The following is a 17,098-nucleotide window of genomic DNA, read 5'->3' on the forward strand; positions in this document are numbered from 1 at the left end:
TGTTGTGGTTCAGAGCATTTAGGGCAGAGGAAATTGGAAGCGTTTTAAATATATTCGCACATGCACATTCACATTCACATATATAATTTGTGCTCTATAGAATGATGTCTTAATGTTCACATACTCTGTAGAACGATCTCTGAATACTTGTGTAATTGTGATCTGGTAAAATATTTTGGAAAAGTTTTTCATGCTTATTTCATTGTTGCTTATACTTTTGACTGGACTAAAAATATACCACAATATTTTTCTTTGTAGAATATAAGCACAATTACAGATAGTGAAAAATAAAATAGCCACACACAAAGTCACAAAGAGCTAAAACATTTTTGCCTTTTGGATGCTCTTTATTTCATTTCACTTAATTTACATACTTATAATCAAATATGTCAGTTTTCTTTCAGTTATTATTCAGCCATTTTTCAATAATGTTACGAATGTCAAAATTCTGGAGAGCTTCAATGGTTCCATCTTGTTCAATAGGCAGTTCAATAGGAAGAGGCACATCTTGCGTTGACAGTGTCATCTGGGAGGTAAAGCACATTAAATAGGTTAATTATTTATTTGCAAATATTAAATCATGCAAAGAGTTATTAGCCACAATTCTTACCTTTGGAATCCTACAAACAATGTTTAGAGACTTTTGAGTGGGTAGGGCAACAATTACATTGATCTGTCTCTCACTGTTATCAGCTCTGTCAGCATTAATTCCAGCAAGGGGAGCAACATAAAAGATGAACTCCCTTGCCCTGTTGGAAGAAGAAGAATTTTAAAATATAATCAGCATTGTACTTTTTCATTTTTACATTTTAACACACAATAATACATTAGCTACTTTGAGTATTTTTAATACCTCCTAACATAGGGAATATCAATAGCTGGGATTCTGTTCCAGTCCCATTCCAAACGAGCAGAAGGATGTGCCTCATGCAGACCAGTTTCAGCCTTGAAAGCTACAGAATATCCTTGGCACTGCTCCCCAATAGCTAACTTTGCCTAACAAGAGAATATTGGCTTAGTATAAGCAATACATCATTAAATATATATATATATATAAAAGCATTCAAAAACTTTTTGGAAAGATGTTTGTGTTACAACTTACAGCGAATTTATGCTTGCTTGGAAGGATAGCATCGACACAGATCTTCCATTTGTCATTCTGAGAGATAGAGGCAAACACAACCTGTACTCTTGAAGTGGGTTTGTCCAAGTAAGCGGCAAGCTGGTATCCCAGCTTGTGGTCAGCTTTAACGGCACGGGCAATGATGGCAAATATGGGTGGAATTGCATCTCCAAGTATCATAGACTGAAATTATAAACATTAACCTTCATAAATATTTACAAAAATAGCACATTTAAAAAGTTAGGATGTTTAATTTTATCAATTTATATTTAATATTCAATGTAATTCATGCTACAAATGTTATTCTACCTTTCTCTGTATAGCCTCAATGCTAGATGAGCTGCTGGCCTTTGATGTTCCCTGTGATGTCAGGTACTAAAAAAGAAAATGTATTTATAGATAGATAGATAGATAGATAGATAGATAGATAGATAGATAGATAGATAGATAGATAGATAGATAGATAGATAGATAGATAGATAGATAAAAATTCTTCTGGAATTACCTGATCCTTATGAAATTTCTGGAACTGACGGTATGCATTTGTATTCTAAGAAAAAACAGTAAATAACTAATTTTACTGAATGACATATACAAGACAGGGGAAAAGGAGAAAAAAAAAGGGAAAAAATCGCTTGTTTATTTTAAAAGATATATTTAGACCTGAGCATGGGACAAACAAAATGTCTCAAAAGAAGGGGTTTTATTTCTTTCTTTTTTATCTTCTTCTTCTTCCTCCTCTTATTATTACCATTATTGTAAATGATGTAGACATTACACATGCTTATGATTTAGGTTCATGTTTTCTGAGTGTAGTGCATTATATAGCGAATTAAGTAACAGATCCCTTATTCAGTCATCTGGTAATGCTTTACCTTGCTCACACGAACACTGGAAGAACTCATAGAGCTGCTCTTAGAACTCCTACTGCTGCTGGCACTCCTACTGCTGCTGGCACTCCTACTGCTGCTGGCGCTCCTACTGCTGCTGGAACTCTTACTGCTACTGGCGCTCCTACTGCTGCTGACAGAGGATGACGAGCTGGAGTTACGATTCCTCAGTCCAGCCTCCAGAATTTCCCTCAATTTCAACAGGACGGTACTTTCTTCAGGATTTTCAACATCAACAAGGCTGATTTCCTTCATAAGCTTCTCAGCTGCCTTAGGGCCAACTTGCAACTCAAGCTCCAGTCTTTCAAGGGATTGTCCATCACCTAAAGCATAAACAACAGCATTTCTTTCATGTCTAAAATCTGAATTCAAATACAATCAAATATTTTGACCTCTTTATTTACCTCTTGGCACTGAAATTTTAGCTGAGTGCCGTCCAATAATATAATACAGAGGATTTAACCCCATAAAGCCAGCATTCTGGGAGGCAAACTCAAGACATCCTTTGACGTGAATATAAGGAACAACACCACACAAGGACTTCTGAATTGAAGCAGGTATCAACCTTTCCGCAGCATCAGAAGACGCTGGAGGTGCCAGAGATACGACTCTCTCATTGGGGAGGTCCTCAATGTTTCTGGCCACAGCAACGGTCTCAAAGCTGAGGAAATAACATTGAATTGTTGTTGGTAGTGTCTTTGTTTGTTTGAGCAAAATTCTGCTTTCTTCTTTATGATAATTGCTAATTCTTTTTTCATACACAGCTGAAATTATCACATCGTTTTCTTACCTTGCAGCAACAATATGATCAGGAACAGCGGCAGGCAGAACCTCCAGCTTTACATTGCCCTTTGGAAGGTCAGCTCTTATATCTACTTTTGCTGGTACAACAGTGTGTATCTTTCCTCTGGCCATAACAGCAGCCTGAATCAAGGCAGTGTTCACTCCAATTACAGCAAAAGTCTGGAGGGCAACGCTAAAAGCAAAATAAGGTTCATACAGTGTCATATAACATTCCCAGCTCTATAAAAATGAAAAAAATATGTCTTTAACTTGTTATTTTGAAAGTGTACCTTGGTCTAGCCTCAGCTTGCAACTGGAAATCAGTCTTCATCAACTGATCACGCGAGACAGTCTCTGGATGCTCAGGTAAAGGAGGGGTAATAGTTGCCTTAACTAAATGAAAGAAATTATTTTGTCAGACAGTTGACTAAATTTACATGCTTGACATTTGTAGTTTAAAAATCATTATAAAACCATACCATTGACAGCTGCAGTAGCAACAGCAGAAGTGTAAAAACCAAGCTCCATTGGCACACCAAGACAACTAGGCAGAATGCGACGCACTTCAGCTGCCAGCAGAGGCTTGGCATACTGGAAGGCAATACCTTTCTGCAATGCCTTAACAGCCTCTTTCAGCATTTCACGGCCTTGAGATCCGGTGGCAATCTGTAGATTGTGCATTACATTTGATTCGATTTTAATTGCAATTATTTATTTGAAGGGTATTGACATTATAACCTGTACATCAGTTCATATCTAATGAATAGAATATTTATTTGTATGAAATATTTTACACTCTTTACATTTCAATCTTATAGAAGAGTTTTCTGTTGCTTAAATAAAAGGAATTAATGGAAATACCTGTGCTACTTGTTCGATGAGGATTTTGTCAATGTTGGCAAAAGCTATTTCCTGTCCAAAAACTTTGAAATAGATGGAAGCCAGTGGTTGATTTTCTGGCATAGACCTCCAATCCATCAGCTTGGTGTAAAACCAGAAGAAAGGTGTACATGATACAATTGGTATAGCTCAAACAACACAGCAGAAACATTAAAATGATAGATTTTATAAGCAGCTTACAGCTTTAAGGGTGCGCTTTATTTTAGTGATGCGGTCAGCATTTTCATTCACAGCATGAGACTTCTGAAGAACTTCGTGTAGTCCTTCAGTTCTCACACCAACCTGGTTGACATAAATTAATGAATGGAAGTACCAGTGGTTGAAACAAGACAACATTCCAAATTCTTAATGAATTCAACATCCTTAAAGAGAGATATTTGTACCTCAAGTACATCAGCAGCAGCTCCAGCCAGGTAGGCTCGTGCTCTAGTCACAACAGCTCTGGGCAAGGTGGTGGCAGCATCATTGATCAAGTAAGCACTACCAGCAGCACCAACCATGAATGGAGCTTGAAATGGAAAGTATAAACATTTGTAAATGCAAAATCATTTTCCCCTCAAACATACAAATGCAATAATAAAAGATATTGAAACATACAGATATAGAGATCGAAATGGATAGCTCTGCTAAAATGATTGCTCAGTCTCTCCAGTTTGGGGCTCAACATCCTGATTGCAAAATTCGCAGCAGGCAGCCCTGCAGAACCAGTAAAACTTGGTTACAAGTGGCTTTGATTGGAATTACTACTTACTTTTAGATTTAAACCTATATGAATGAACTATTCTAAAAAATAGACTTACACATGCATTTAGTCAGTGGCCATGCTTCTTTTCAGAGAATTGATATGATAATAAGCAAAACTGACCACATGCATGTTGGTCTCCTTCTCCTAAAGCACCAGCAACAGTTGCCATAAGGGCTACAGACTGGTTTGGTCTCCAACAGCACAATACATGCAACCATGCGCAGTTCAGGATGGAGTGCCTTGTCCATGAAAAGTTGCAGTGCCACTGGCTGAACCTACAACAAATAAAATGTTTAAGATGCTTGAACAGTCACCCATAACAACAGCTGTTTTAACACATCATCACATACTGACCATCTTTGGCTCATTCTTGGCAATGTTCCTAAGAGCCAAGACAGCATCAATCTGGACCTTCAGGGGAACGGAAGCAGCAGCACTTCCAAATCCAGGCAGGAGTTTCATGATGGTTTTAAGGCTGGCGGGGTGGCCGGCATTGCCTATAACTTTAAGAGCCAGTGTAATTTCACGAATCTCACCCTTGGAAATAGCTTCGGCAGCACGCTCATGAATAGGCTGATAATTAAAAACAATAAATAAAACTCAACTTTACACTTGTATTTGAGCATATAAGCAATTCTTCCATAATCATATAATAGATTTTGTATTTTGAAATTGTTCATACAAATGTGCATGAATAAACAGAAGCTTTACCTTAAGAAGATCAGCAGGACATGTAAGAACTTCAGAACAGTATTTGGCAATCATGGAACCATAGCCGAGCATGATAACTTCACGCAGCACTGGAATATTCTTGACTTTGGGGTTAAAAGCCAGATTCTGTTTGATGAGGAAAATATTGAAATATTTTATAATATCTATACAAGGTTCTTTTGGATTCAAATAATTGAATTATATGATAAGATAAATACATGAAAGACGTCCACTCACAGCAGTGAGGTGAATAGCATCTGGATTAGCTGTGGCCATGTGCAAAGCAACCAGAAGGGTCTGAGTGAGTTCAGGGACAGCGAGCTCATCAGCTTGAAACTTCTCCTTGATGAATCTCAAGGCTACTGTTGTACCCACTACAGGAAGTGCATCCAAAATCCATCGCCTGCCGCAAAAAGGATTTTAAAAAATCAAATAGACTTTACTTTAAACATTACTCTGTTTTAATTCATGGCAATATTCATACATCCTCACCTGTGAACAGGTTTGGTCTTGTACTGAGCCCAGATTGCTTCAATATTCTCCAAAGTAGCTACACGCATGAGTTGGACAAGCTGGACAAACTTCAGAGGAGCATCCTCATGAGCCATAACCATGTTGTTTGTAACCAGATGCTGCAAGACCTCTACAATCTGTAAGAGAATAAAAGTTCTTGGGTTCTTGATAGTGGAAACTACAGTGAATGATTGTATTGAAAATAATCTGAAGGATTGTATTAAAAAAGTGAATGATTGTATTAAAAATAAACCAATAAACTAATACCTGGGCCTGTGCATTATTGATCTTTAGCAGTTGAATGGGGGTTTGAAGAATCTCAGTTGCAAATTCATACTGCAGGGATCCACGGTTCAAGTACTCACCCGCATGGGGAGCAACAGGGGCATTCTGCACTTCCAGTAAATTCAGCATTTGCCTGAAATGAGAAATATCACAGAATTATTGAATTTTTCATGTAAAAAATATATATGAATTATACAATTCTATTCTATAAATATAAGAGTATAAATCATACTTGGCTCTCATTTGAGCTGCTCCAGTTTGTGTATTTAAGAGTGAGAACTCATGAACTTCTTCAACTGTAGCCTCAGAAACTAGAGCACCTGTATCAGTGGGCTTCATGATGTAGCTGAATGTTGCAGTCCCAGTCAGACTCTTCAGCCTCTGTGATGAGGAAATTACACTAACAAGTTGTTGAAATTGTTACTTTACCTTGAAGAGACAGATCATATATAGCTTTAGAAATTACCTGCTGGCATTCAACACAGGTTTCAGTGTAAGCTAAACCAATATCCTTTATGACTCTTTCGTGGCAGTTGGTCAGGTCTTTGGACTTTCTCACAGCAATCTGATGGGTCTTTTCATCCTCACTGATCATGTAGTGGGTCTTGCAGACTCCGTGAGTTCCAGCCTTTGAGAATGAAAAAGATTTAGCTAATATACCAAGTATTGGATTTAGCTAATACAAATTCTACTGGTAATAATTATCACTCAGGTTTACCTCATGCAGCTCATACACATTCTGTGTGTTCTTGAGGTTGAGCTGAAGAATGTTGAGGATACCTCTGTGCAGATTCAGAACAGTAGCAGAGACTCCAGCAGGGGCAAATATTTTACCTACCACACCATTAGCATACTCATATTTGATAGGAATTACAAGTTGAGCATTTAGTGCTGAGGTGAGCTTTGTTGCAGGAACAAAAGAATCCTGGGGCCAGACGCCAGTGTACTGAAAGAGCTGAGGATCTGAGAGCTGTGGGTAAAATAATTCTACATTTAGTTCACGATACAGGCTAACCATGCATGTCTTTCTTGTTGACAACATCTGTGTCATAAATTTACCTTCATGAGGAAGGTATTCTGTGCTACAGCACTGATGAGAACCTTGCTGCTGACTTTTACACCAGCCTTGGCCAGACCCTCCTGAGGCAGACCTCCCAATAACAAACCCTCATACTTGTACACAAAGGTCTTTCCTGCAGCAAACTCTGGAACTGATTTTATTGGAGAAAATTCATAATGTCATGATGTGTTACATTACTATTGTAATGTTTCTTTATTTTTTAAAGAAAACTTTACTTACCAAGGTTGATCTGATGACTCGCTAAACAAAAAAGAAAAATATTACACCATAGTTATATTATAAAAACTTTCATCCTAGTAAATGGTATTAATTCCTTTCTAGCAAATAAAATCACTATGACATCTAAAAGTTAAATTTAAAAGATGACTTACCCACAAGGGCCAGAGTCAAGGCAAGCACAACAGCTCTCATGGCTGGTGGTTTGTGATGACTGCACAAAGAGACTGGCTATTTATTGTAAATTATTTGCTGACAAAAGTCACTTCAAAATAGATCATTAACTCATCCCTAAATATTTTAATGTACATGTTTCTCAATCTGTTTGGTCAACCCAGCAATCATTTCGGGGCAGGTTGCTCCCCTATCATGTCATGTCAGAGAGATACTCATAAAATTAAAGGTTAAGAAACTTGGATGGACATACAGCAGAACGCCAAGATTGTGTTCATGAGTAGGGGGGCTCTGTGTGCGTCCTACTATTAGAGAGATACTCCCTACTCAAGGTGCCATATGCGGATACAAAATGAGCTTTTGCATAATTAAAAATAAGACAAATGACTGTTCTTGCCCGTAGCAAAAAAGGTATTGAGGCCTCAACTCAATTGTTCCCAGCCCCCAAAATTAGCTTCTCTAAACACAGTTGCTGCTAGCCTGAGTGGAGATTCAGAAAATAGGCAAATACCATTTTTTTGGCAACACAGTTTACAACACTGATTTACAACACAGTTTACTACTGATAACAACTGGAAGATTCCCAATCTCCGGTTTTCTTGTCTCCCACTATCAAGCATAATCTGGGATGGTTCAAGGGGCAAATTTGCCCATGAACGAAAGGCACTTGGTTTTTAATTTAATTTCCTAGATGTTCCCCTTATATAACAAACACTGACTGAAAGCAAATCAAAAATAGAGTTGATATGCTCTTAAACTCTCACTCAATCTCACTCATTTTCTAACACTTATCCGAACTACCTCGGGTCACAGGGAGCCTCTGCTCTTACACTTTTTCTTTAAATAAAATCATAAATTTAACATAATTTAGAATATTTAAAATATTTTGTTGTGTTTCCACACAACACTTTGTGCCTGCTAACCAATTCAGTAAAATCCCCGAACAGAAATGCAAACAAATGTGTGTTATACACAGCTGTTAATGTATAGCTGTAACTGTGGCTTGATAAAAACAATTTTTATCAAGCCACATCAAGCTCAAGTGTTGATTTTGTTGTTAATTTTCTGTTTCTTATGAATTTCTGTGAATTAGCTGATTTGTAACTGTTTATTACACATTGAGCAATTAAACAGCAGAATCAGCAACGAAAGCAGCCTAGAGACCCATATCTTAACACAGTAAAACCAGGACTGCATTTAAGCCTGAATCAAAGGCTGCTAAGCTGACTTGCATGAACAGCCATGCTCAAAATTTAGGAGAAGCTTGGTATAAAGCTGTTATTGAACTCTGCCTAGACTCATTGTGTTTGAGTAGTATCTTGTGGTGCCCCATCAGACACAGATTGTAACTGACACATCTCAGCATGTTCCAAATGAGAAACAATGATCAAAACATTTGTTTTCACAGTAGTACAATCATGGTACTCGACTGTCAGAGATGACAAATGAGAAAAAAAACAATACTTGACGTTATCTATATAGCTATGAATTAAGAATATTTACATTTTAAATAATATTAGATTAGATTCAACTTTATTGTCATTACACATGTACAAATACAAGGCAACGAAATGCAGTTTAGGTCTAGTGCAATAGTAGCAAGTGCAGGATATACAGTTTGTACAAGATTTAAATAAGTTAAGTAAGTGGTAATATGGAGTAATTTACAGTTGTGTGCATACTATGAACAATATACAGATTTACAGAAGGATATGTGCTGTAATAAAATATATGACTATTAATATATTATAGTAATATATATATATATATATATTAGATATAATATATCTAATATATCTATATAATATATATATATATATATATATATATATATATATATATATATATATATATATATATTCAATGTTAGAGATATGAACAAAATATACAGATGGCTATAATTATAACTGAAATTTACAGAAGGATGTAACAAAATATATGGCTATTATTATAAACATTAATTTACAGATGTGTATGTACTATGAATATAATATACAGATGAATATATATGTACTATGAACATAATATACAGATAATATATATGTACTATGAATGTAATATACAGATGGCTATTAGTATAAACTGAAATTTACAGAATGGTATGTGCTATAAGGAAAATATATGGCTATTAATATAATATATTGCTGTTACTATAAACAGAAATCAGCTGGATATATACAATGGTAAGGCAATTGTGAGCAGCAATGCAAAACAAAAGAGCAAGTGTGCAAGTGAGCATAGTTTGTGTAATAGTCCATTAGTGCAATAACATCCATTTTGTAAACAGTCCATTAGCGCAATAACGAAGTGTGTGGGGGGAGATGTAACAATGTATGAAGGACATTGACAGTATGATCAGGGAGGGGCAGAGTTCAATAAAGAGACAGCTCTCGGAAATAAGCTGTTCTTTAGTCGGCTTGTCCTTGTCCGGAGGCACCTGAGACGCCTGCCGGAGGGCAGAAGTGAAAACAGTCTATGGGCAGGATGAGTCCTTAAGAATGCTGCGAGCTCGACGCAGACAGCGTTTCTTGTGGATGTCCTCCATGGCTGGGAGTGGAGACCCTGTGATGCGCTGGGCGGTTTTCACCACCGCTGCAATGCCCTGCGCTCTGCAACAGAGCAGCTTCCATACCAGACTGTGACACAGCTGGTCAGGATGCTTTCTATTGCACAGCAGTAGAAGTTCATCGGGATATCCGAGGACAGCTGATTTTTCTTTAGTGTCCTCAGGAAAAAGAGGCACTGGTTAGCCTTCTTGACCAGGCTGGAGGTGTTGGTAGTCCACGACAGGTCCACCGAGATGTGGATCCCCAGGAACTGGAAACGCGCTCAACAGCCATCCCATTAATGTGGATGTTGTCATGTGTGCCTCTTGTCTCGTTCCTGAAGTCCACAATAAGCTCCTTTGTCTTGGAGGTGTTAAGGAGCAAGTTATTGTCATTGCACCATGTGGCTAGGTGCTGTATCTCCTCCCTGTAGGCAGTCTCATCATTGTTGGTGATGAGACCGATCACTGTAGTGTCATCTGCAAACTTGATGATAGACTTAGATCCATTCACAGGCCTGCAGTCGGAGGTGAAAAGGGAGTAGAGGAAGGGGCTCAGCACACAGCCTTGTGGTACACCAGTGTTGAGTGTGATTGTGTTGGAGCAGATGGAGTCCAGTCCAGTCGCAAGTTAATGCCCAGATCTACTAATTTGGCTATTAACATGGATGGAATGATGGTGTTAAATGCTGCACTGAAGTCAACAAACAGCATACGTGCATAAGTTCTTATTGTCCAAGTGTGTCATACGTTCTTATTGTCCAAGTGTGTGAGCACAGAGTGCAGTGCCATGGAAACTGTATCTCTTGTGCTCCTATTGCTGCGGTAGGCAAACCGGTGTTCTTTTGCCCTAGTCTCAGACAATGAGACAATTGACCGCAAAATTTACAGGGCACATATAGAACACATAGAAGATGGAATGATGTGGCATAGATGCCCCTATATGGTCTTACTGGCACAAGCTTCATTTGATCACATGACCTCTTCAGCCAGCAGCTCGGCGTGATTTCACACTAAGCTTCAGTCACCGCTTCCGCAAGGAGCTTCTGAAGGCTTCTGAAGGAGCGTTCCCATAGCGCCTGCAATAATGCAGCGTTGCGTGCCTTCGAATATAGACCACTACAACTGATGTCAGATAGGGCAATTAGCCTGTTGTTTGATCTGGTAGTTGATTGGTTGCACCTGGTCACATTTACAATGGTATGCTCTAAGGGGCCAAATCAGGTTTTAATCCTCCAGAATGTTTTAAAATTTTATTTTCAGTTTAATGATGATGTTATAATGGGAACATACAGCACAAAAAAAGTTAGACTTCATTTATTATAATTTTCAAGCTTATATGTGAAAAAAGTTAAAGATTTTCACAGAGTATGATGACTTTCCATAGGCACCTAATCACAAAACAAATAATACTTGAGCTGACTTACCAATTTGTCATGTTATTATGGTAAATGTACTATTTGAGGGTAGTGTGATGCAAAGCACATGAACTGGAATTATATTTTTTCTGTTTCTACTGTCAAATTTGAGATGAAGCCATACAATACACATTTTTGCTAAATTAAAAGGTTTTATTTCTTCCTTTATTCTGTAAAATTATAGGCAACTCTATTAGTTTATCTTTCACTAACATCTAATACTACAAAAAATTACAAGAGATTTGCAAAATCAGTTTAAGGTACAGATTCAAAGTCCATAGTGAGGTTGAGGTCACACTGCACCAGGTTATGGCATTTGTTTTTCCTATTATATTATGAAACATTGTTGGTTAAGGTTTAGGGTTAAGGTTCAGCAATTATTACAGAAATATCAGTTTAGTGATTATTTTAAATTGTCTGCTAAAAATGTAACAAATTGTTTTTTGTGACAAAATAGAAAGTACCCAAAACCATTTGTTTAAATAATTAATTCTTTCACTTGTTTGAATGTGTTAGTTTTGGGGGGAAAAAAACCTCAACTTCAATTTTATTACATTTATTTATTTATTCATTCATTTATTTATATTATTTATTTATTTATTTATTTATTATTTTTAAAAAGCATGGAACTTGTACATTAGCTCTGACATGACATGATAGGGGAGCAACCTGCCCCAAAATGATTGCTGGGTTGACCAAACAGATTGAGAAACATGTACATTAAAATATTTAGGGATGAGTTAATGATCTATTTTGAAGTGACTTTTGTCAGCAAATAATTTACAATAAATAGCCAGTCTCTTTGTGCAGTCATCACAAACCACCAGCCATGAGAGCTGTTGTGCTTGCCTTGACTCTGGCCCTTGTGGGTAAGTCATCTTTTAAATTTAACTTTTAGATGTCATAGTGATTTTATTTGCTAGAAAGGAATTAATACCATTTACTAGGATGAAAGTTTTTATAATATAACTATGGTGTAATATTTTTCTTTTTTGTTTAGCGAGTCATCAGATCAACCTTGGTAAGTAAAGTTTTCTTTAAAAAATAAAGAAACATTACAATAGTAATGTAACACATCATGACATTATGAATTTTCTCCAATAAAATCAGTTCCAGAGTTTGCTGCAGGAAAGACCTTTGTGTACAAGTATGAGGGTTTGTTATTGGGAGGTCTGCCTCAGGAGGGTCTGGCCAAGGCTGGTGTAAAAGTCAGCAGCAAGGTTCTCATCAGTGCTGTAGCACAGAATACCTTCCTCATGAAGGTAAATTTATGACACAGATGTTGTCAACAAGAAAGACATGCATGGTTAGCCTGTATCGTGAACTAAATGTAGAATTATTTTACCCACAGCTCTCAGATCCTCAGCTCTTTCAGTACACTGGCGTCTGGCCCCAGGATTCTTTTGTTCCTGCAACAAAGCTCACCTCAGCACTAAATGCTCAACTTGTAATTCCTATCAAATATGAGTATGCTAATGGTGTGGTAGGTAAAATATTTGCCCCTGCTGGAGTCTCTGCTACTGTTCTGAATCTGCACAGAGGTATCCTCAACATTCTTCAGCTCAACCTCAAGAACACACAGAATGTGTATGAGCTGCATGAGGTAAACCTGAGTGATAATTATTACCAGTAGAATTTGTATTAGCTAAATCCAATACTTGGTATATTAGCTAAATCTTTTTCATTCTCAAAGGCTGGAACTCACGGAGTCTGCAAGACCCACTACATGATCAGTGAGGATGAAAAGACCCATCAGATTGCTGTGAGAAAGTCCAAAGACCTGACCAACTGCCACGAAAGAGTCATAAAGGATATTGGTTTAGCTTACACTGAAACCTGTGTTGAATGCCAGCAGGTAATTTCTAAAGCTATATATGATCTGTCTCTTCAAGGTAAAGTAACAATTTCAACAACTTGTTAGTGTAATTTCCTCATCACAGAGGCTGAAGAGTCTGACTGGGACTGCAACATTCAGCTACATCATGAAGCCCACTGATACAGGTGCTCTAGTTTCTGAGGCTACAGTTGAAGAAGTTCATGAGTTCTCACTCTTAAATACCACAAACTGGAGCAGCTTCAAATGAGAGCCAAGTATGATTTCTACTCTTATATTTATAGAATAGAATTGTATAATTCATATATATTTTTTACATGAAAAATTCAATAATTCTGTGATATTTCTCATTTCAGGCAAAATGCTGAATTTACTGGAAGTGCAGAATGCCCCTGTTGCTCCCCATGCGGGTGAGTACTTGAACCGTGGATCCCTGCAGTATGAATTTGCAACTGAGATTCATTCAAACCCCATTCAACTGCTAAAGATCAATAATGCACGGCCCAGGTATTAGTTTATTGGTTTATTTTTAATACATCATTCATTTTTTAATACAATCCTTCAGATTATTTCAATACAATCATTCACTGTAGTTCCACTATCAAGAACCCAAGAACTTTTATTCTCTTACAGATTGTAGAGGTCTTGCCAGCATCTGGTTACAAACAACATGGTTATGGCTCATGAGGATGCTTCCTCTGAAGTTTGTCCAGCTTGTCCAACTCATGGTGTAGCTACTTTGGAGATATTGAAGCAATCTGGGCTCAGTACAAGACCAAACCTGTTCACAGGGAGGATGTATGAATATTGCCATGAATTAAAACAGAGTAATGTTTAAGTAAAGTCTATTTGATTTTTTAAAATCCTTTTTGTGGCAGGCGATGGATTTTGGATGCACTTCCTGTAGTGGGTACAACAGTAGCCTTGAGATTCATCAAGGAGAAGTTTCAAGCTGATTAGGCTCGCTGTCCCTGAACTCACTCAGACCCTTCTGGTTGCTTTGCACATGGCCACAGCTAATCCAGATGCTATTCACCTCACTGCTGTGAGTGGACGTCTTTCAGGTATTTATCTTATCATATAATTCATTATTTGAATCCAAAAGAACCTTGTATAGATATTATAAAATATTTCAATATTTTCCTCATCAAACAGAATCTGGCTTTTAACCCAAAGCAAGGAATATTCCAGTGCTGCGTGAAGTTATCATGCTCGGCTATGGTTCCATGATTGCCAAATACTGTTCTGAAGTTCTTACATGTCCTGCTGATCTTCTTAAGGTAAAGCTTCTGTTTATTCATGCACATTTGTATGAACAATTTCAAAATACAAAATATATTATATGATTATGGAAGAATTGCTTATATGCTCAAATACAAGTGTAAAGTTGTGTTTTATTTATTGTTTTTAATTATCAGCCTATTCATGAGCGTGCTGCCGAAGCTATTTCCAAGGGTGAGATTCGTGAAATTACACTGGCTCTTAAAGTTATAGGCAATGCCGGCCACCCCGCCAGCCTTAAAACCATCATGAAACTCCTGCCTGGATTTGGAAGTGCTGCTGCTTCCGTTCCCCTGAAGGTCCAGATTGATGCTGTCTTGGCTCTTAGGAACATTGCCAAGAATGAGCCAAAGATGGTCAGTATGTGATGATGTGTTAAAACAGCTGTTGTTATGGGTGACTGTTCAAGCATCTTAAACATTTTATTTGTTGTAGGTTCAGCCAGTGGCACTGCAAACTTTTCATGGACAAGGCACTCCATCCTGAACTGGCATGGTTTGCATGTATTGTGCTGTTTGAGACCAAAACCGTCTGTAGCCCTTATGGCAACTGTTTGCTGGTGCTTTAGAGAAGGAGACCAACATGCATGTGGTCAGTTTGCTTATTCTCATATCAAGTCTCTGACCAGAAGCATGGCCCCTGACTATATGCATGTGTAAGTCTATTTTTTAGAATAGTTCATTCATATAGGTTTTAAATCTAAAAGTAAGTAGTAATTCCAATCAAAGCCACTTGTAAACCAAGTTTTACTGGTTCTGCAGGGCTGCTGCTGCGAATGTTGCCATCAGGATGTTGAGCCCCAAACTGGAGAGACTGCGCAATCATTTTAGCAGAGCTATCCATTTCGATCTCTATATCTGTATGTTTCAATATCTTTTATTATTGCATTTGTATGTTTGAGGGGAAAATGATTTTGCATTTACAAATGTTTATACTTTCTATTTCAAGCTCCATTCATGGTTGGTGCTGCTGGTAGTGCTTACTGATCAATGATGCTGCCACACCTTGCCCAGAGCTGTTGTGACTAGAGCACGAGCCTACCTGGCTGGAGCTGCTGCTGATGTACTTGAGGTACAAATATCTCTCTTTAAGGATGTTGAATTCATTAAGAATTTGGAATGTTGTCTGTTTCAACCCACTGTTTGATCTCCACTCATTAATTTATGTCAACCAGGTTGGTGATGATGAGAACTGAAGGACTACACGAAGTTCTTCAGAAGTCTCATGCTGTGAATGAAAATGCTGACCGCATCACTAAAATAAAGCGCACCCTTAAAGCTGTAAGCTGCTTATAAAATCTATCATTTTAATGTTTCTGCTGTGTTGTTTGGCTATACCAATTGTATCATGTACACCTTTCTCTGTTTTTACACCAAGCTGATGGATTGGAGGTCTATGCCAAAAATCAACCACTGGCTTCCATCTATTTCAAAGTTTTTGGACAGGAAATAGCTTTTGCCAACATTGACAACATCCTCATCGAACAAGTAGCACAGGTATTTCCATTAATCCTTTTCTTTAAGCAACAGAAAACTCTCTATAAGATTGAAATGTAAAGAGTGTAAATATTCATACAAATAAATATTCTATTCTTAGATATGAACTGATGTACAGGTTATAATGTCATACCCTTCAAATAAATAATTGCAATTAAATCGAATCAAATGTAAGTGCACAATCTACAGATTGCCACGGGATCTCAAGGCCGTGAAATGCTGAAAGAGGCTGTTAAGGCATTGCAGAAAGGTATTGCCTTCCAGTATGCCAAGCCTCTGCTGGCAGCTGAAGTGCGTCGCATTCTGCCTAGTTGTCTTGGTGTGCCAATGGAGCTTGGTTTTTACACTTCTGCTGTTGCTACTGCAGCTGTCAATGGTATGGTTTTATAATGATTTTTAAACTACAAATGTCAAGCATGTAAATTTAGTCAACTGTCTGACAAAATAATTTCTTTCATTTAGTTAAGGCAACTATTACCCCTCCTTTACCTGAGCATCCAGAGACTGTCTCGCGTGATCAGTTGATGAAGACTGATTTCCAGTTGCAAGCTGAGGCTAGACCAAGGTACACTTTCAAAATAACAAGTTAAAGACATAATTTTTTCATTTTTATACAGCTGGGAATGTTATATGACACTGTATGAACCTTATTTTGCTTTTAGCGTTGCCCTCCAGACTTTTGCTGTAATTGGAGTGAACACTGCTTTGATTCAGGCTGCTGTTATGGCCAGAGGAAAGATACACACTGTTGTACCAGCAAAAGTAGATATAAGAGCTGACCTTCCAAAGGGCAATGTAAAGCTGGAGGTTCTGCCTGCCGCTGTTCCTGATCATATTGTTGCTGCAAGGTAAGAAAATGATGTGATAATTTCAGCTGTGTATGAAAAAAGAATTAGCAATTATCATAAAGAAGAAAGCAAAATTTTGCTCAAACAAACAAAGACACTACCAACAACAATTCAATGTTATTTCCTCAGCTTTGAGACCGTTGCTTTGGCCAGAAACATTGAGGACCTCCCCAATGAGAGAGTCGTATCTCTGGCACCTCCAGCGTCTTCTGATGCTGCGGAAAGGTTGATACCTGCTTCAATTCAGAAGTCCTT

At 37.7% G+C, this 17,098-nt stretch overlaps 2 pseudogenes; one reads left to right on the plus strand and one right to left on the minus strand.

The window, feature by feature from the left end:
- Window positions 1-326: 326 nt before the first annotated feature.
- Window positions 327-7,522, minus strand: LOC125139656 (annotated as a pseudogene).
- A 4,610-nt stretch (window positions 7,523-12,132) lies between these two features.
- The window catches only part of LOC113657890, a 12,048-nt pseudogene continuing 7,082 nt past the window's right edge, over window positions 12,133-17,098 (plus strand).

Source organism: Tachysurus fulvidraco, chromosome 19, assembly GCF_022655615.1.
Source record: "Tachysurus fulvidraco isolate hzauxx_2018 chromosome 19, HZAU_PFXX_2.0, whole genome shotgun sequence".
Classification (NCBI taxonomy): domain Eukaryota; kingdom Metazoa; phylum Chordata; class Actinopteri; order Siluriformes; family Bagridae; genus Tachysurus; species Tachysurus fulvidraco.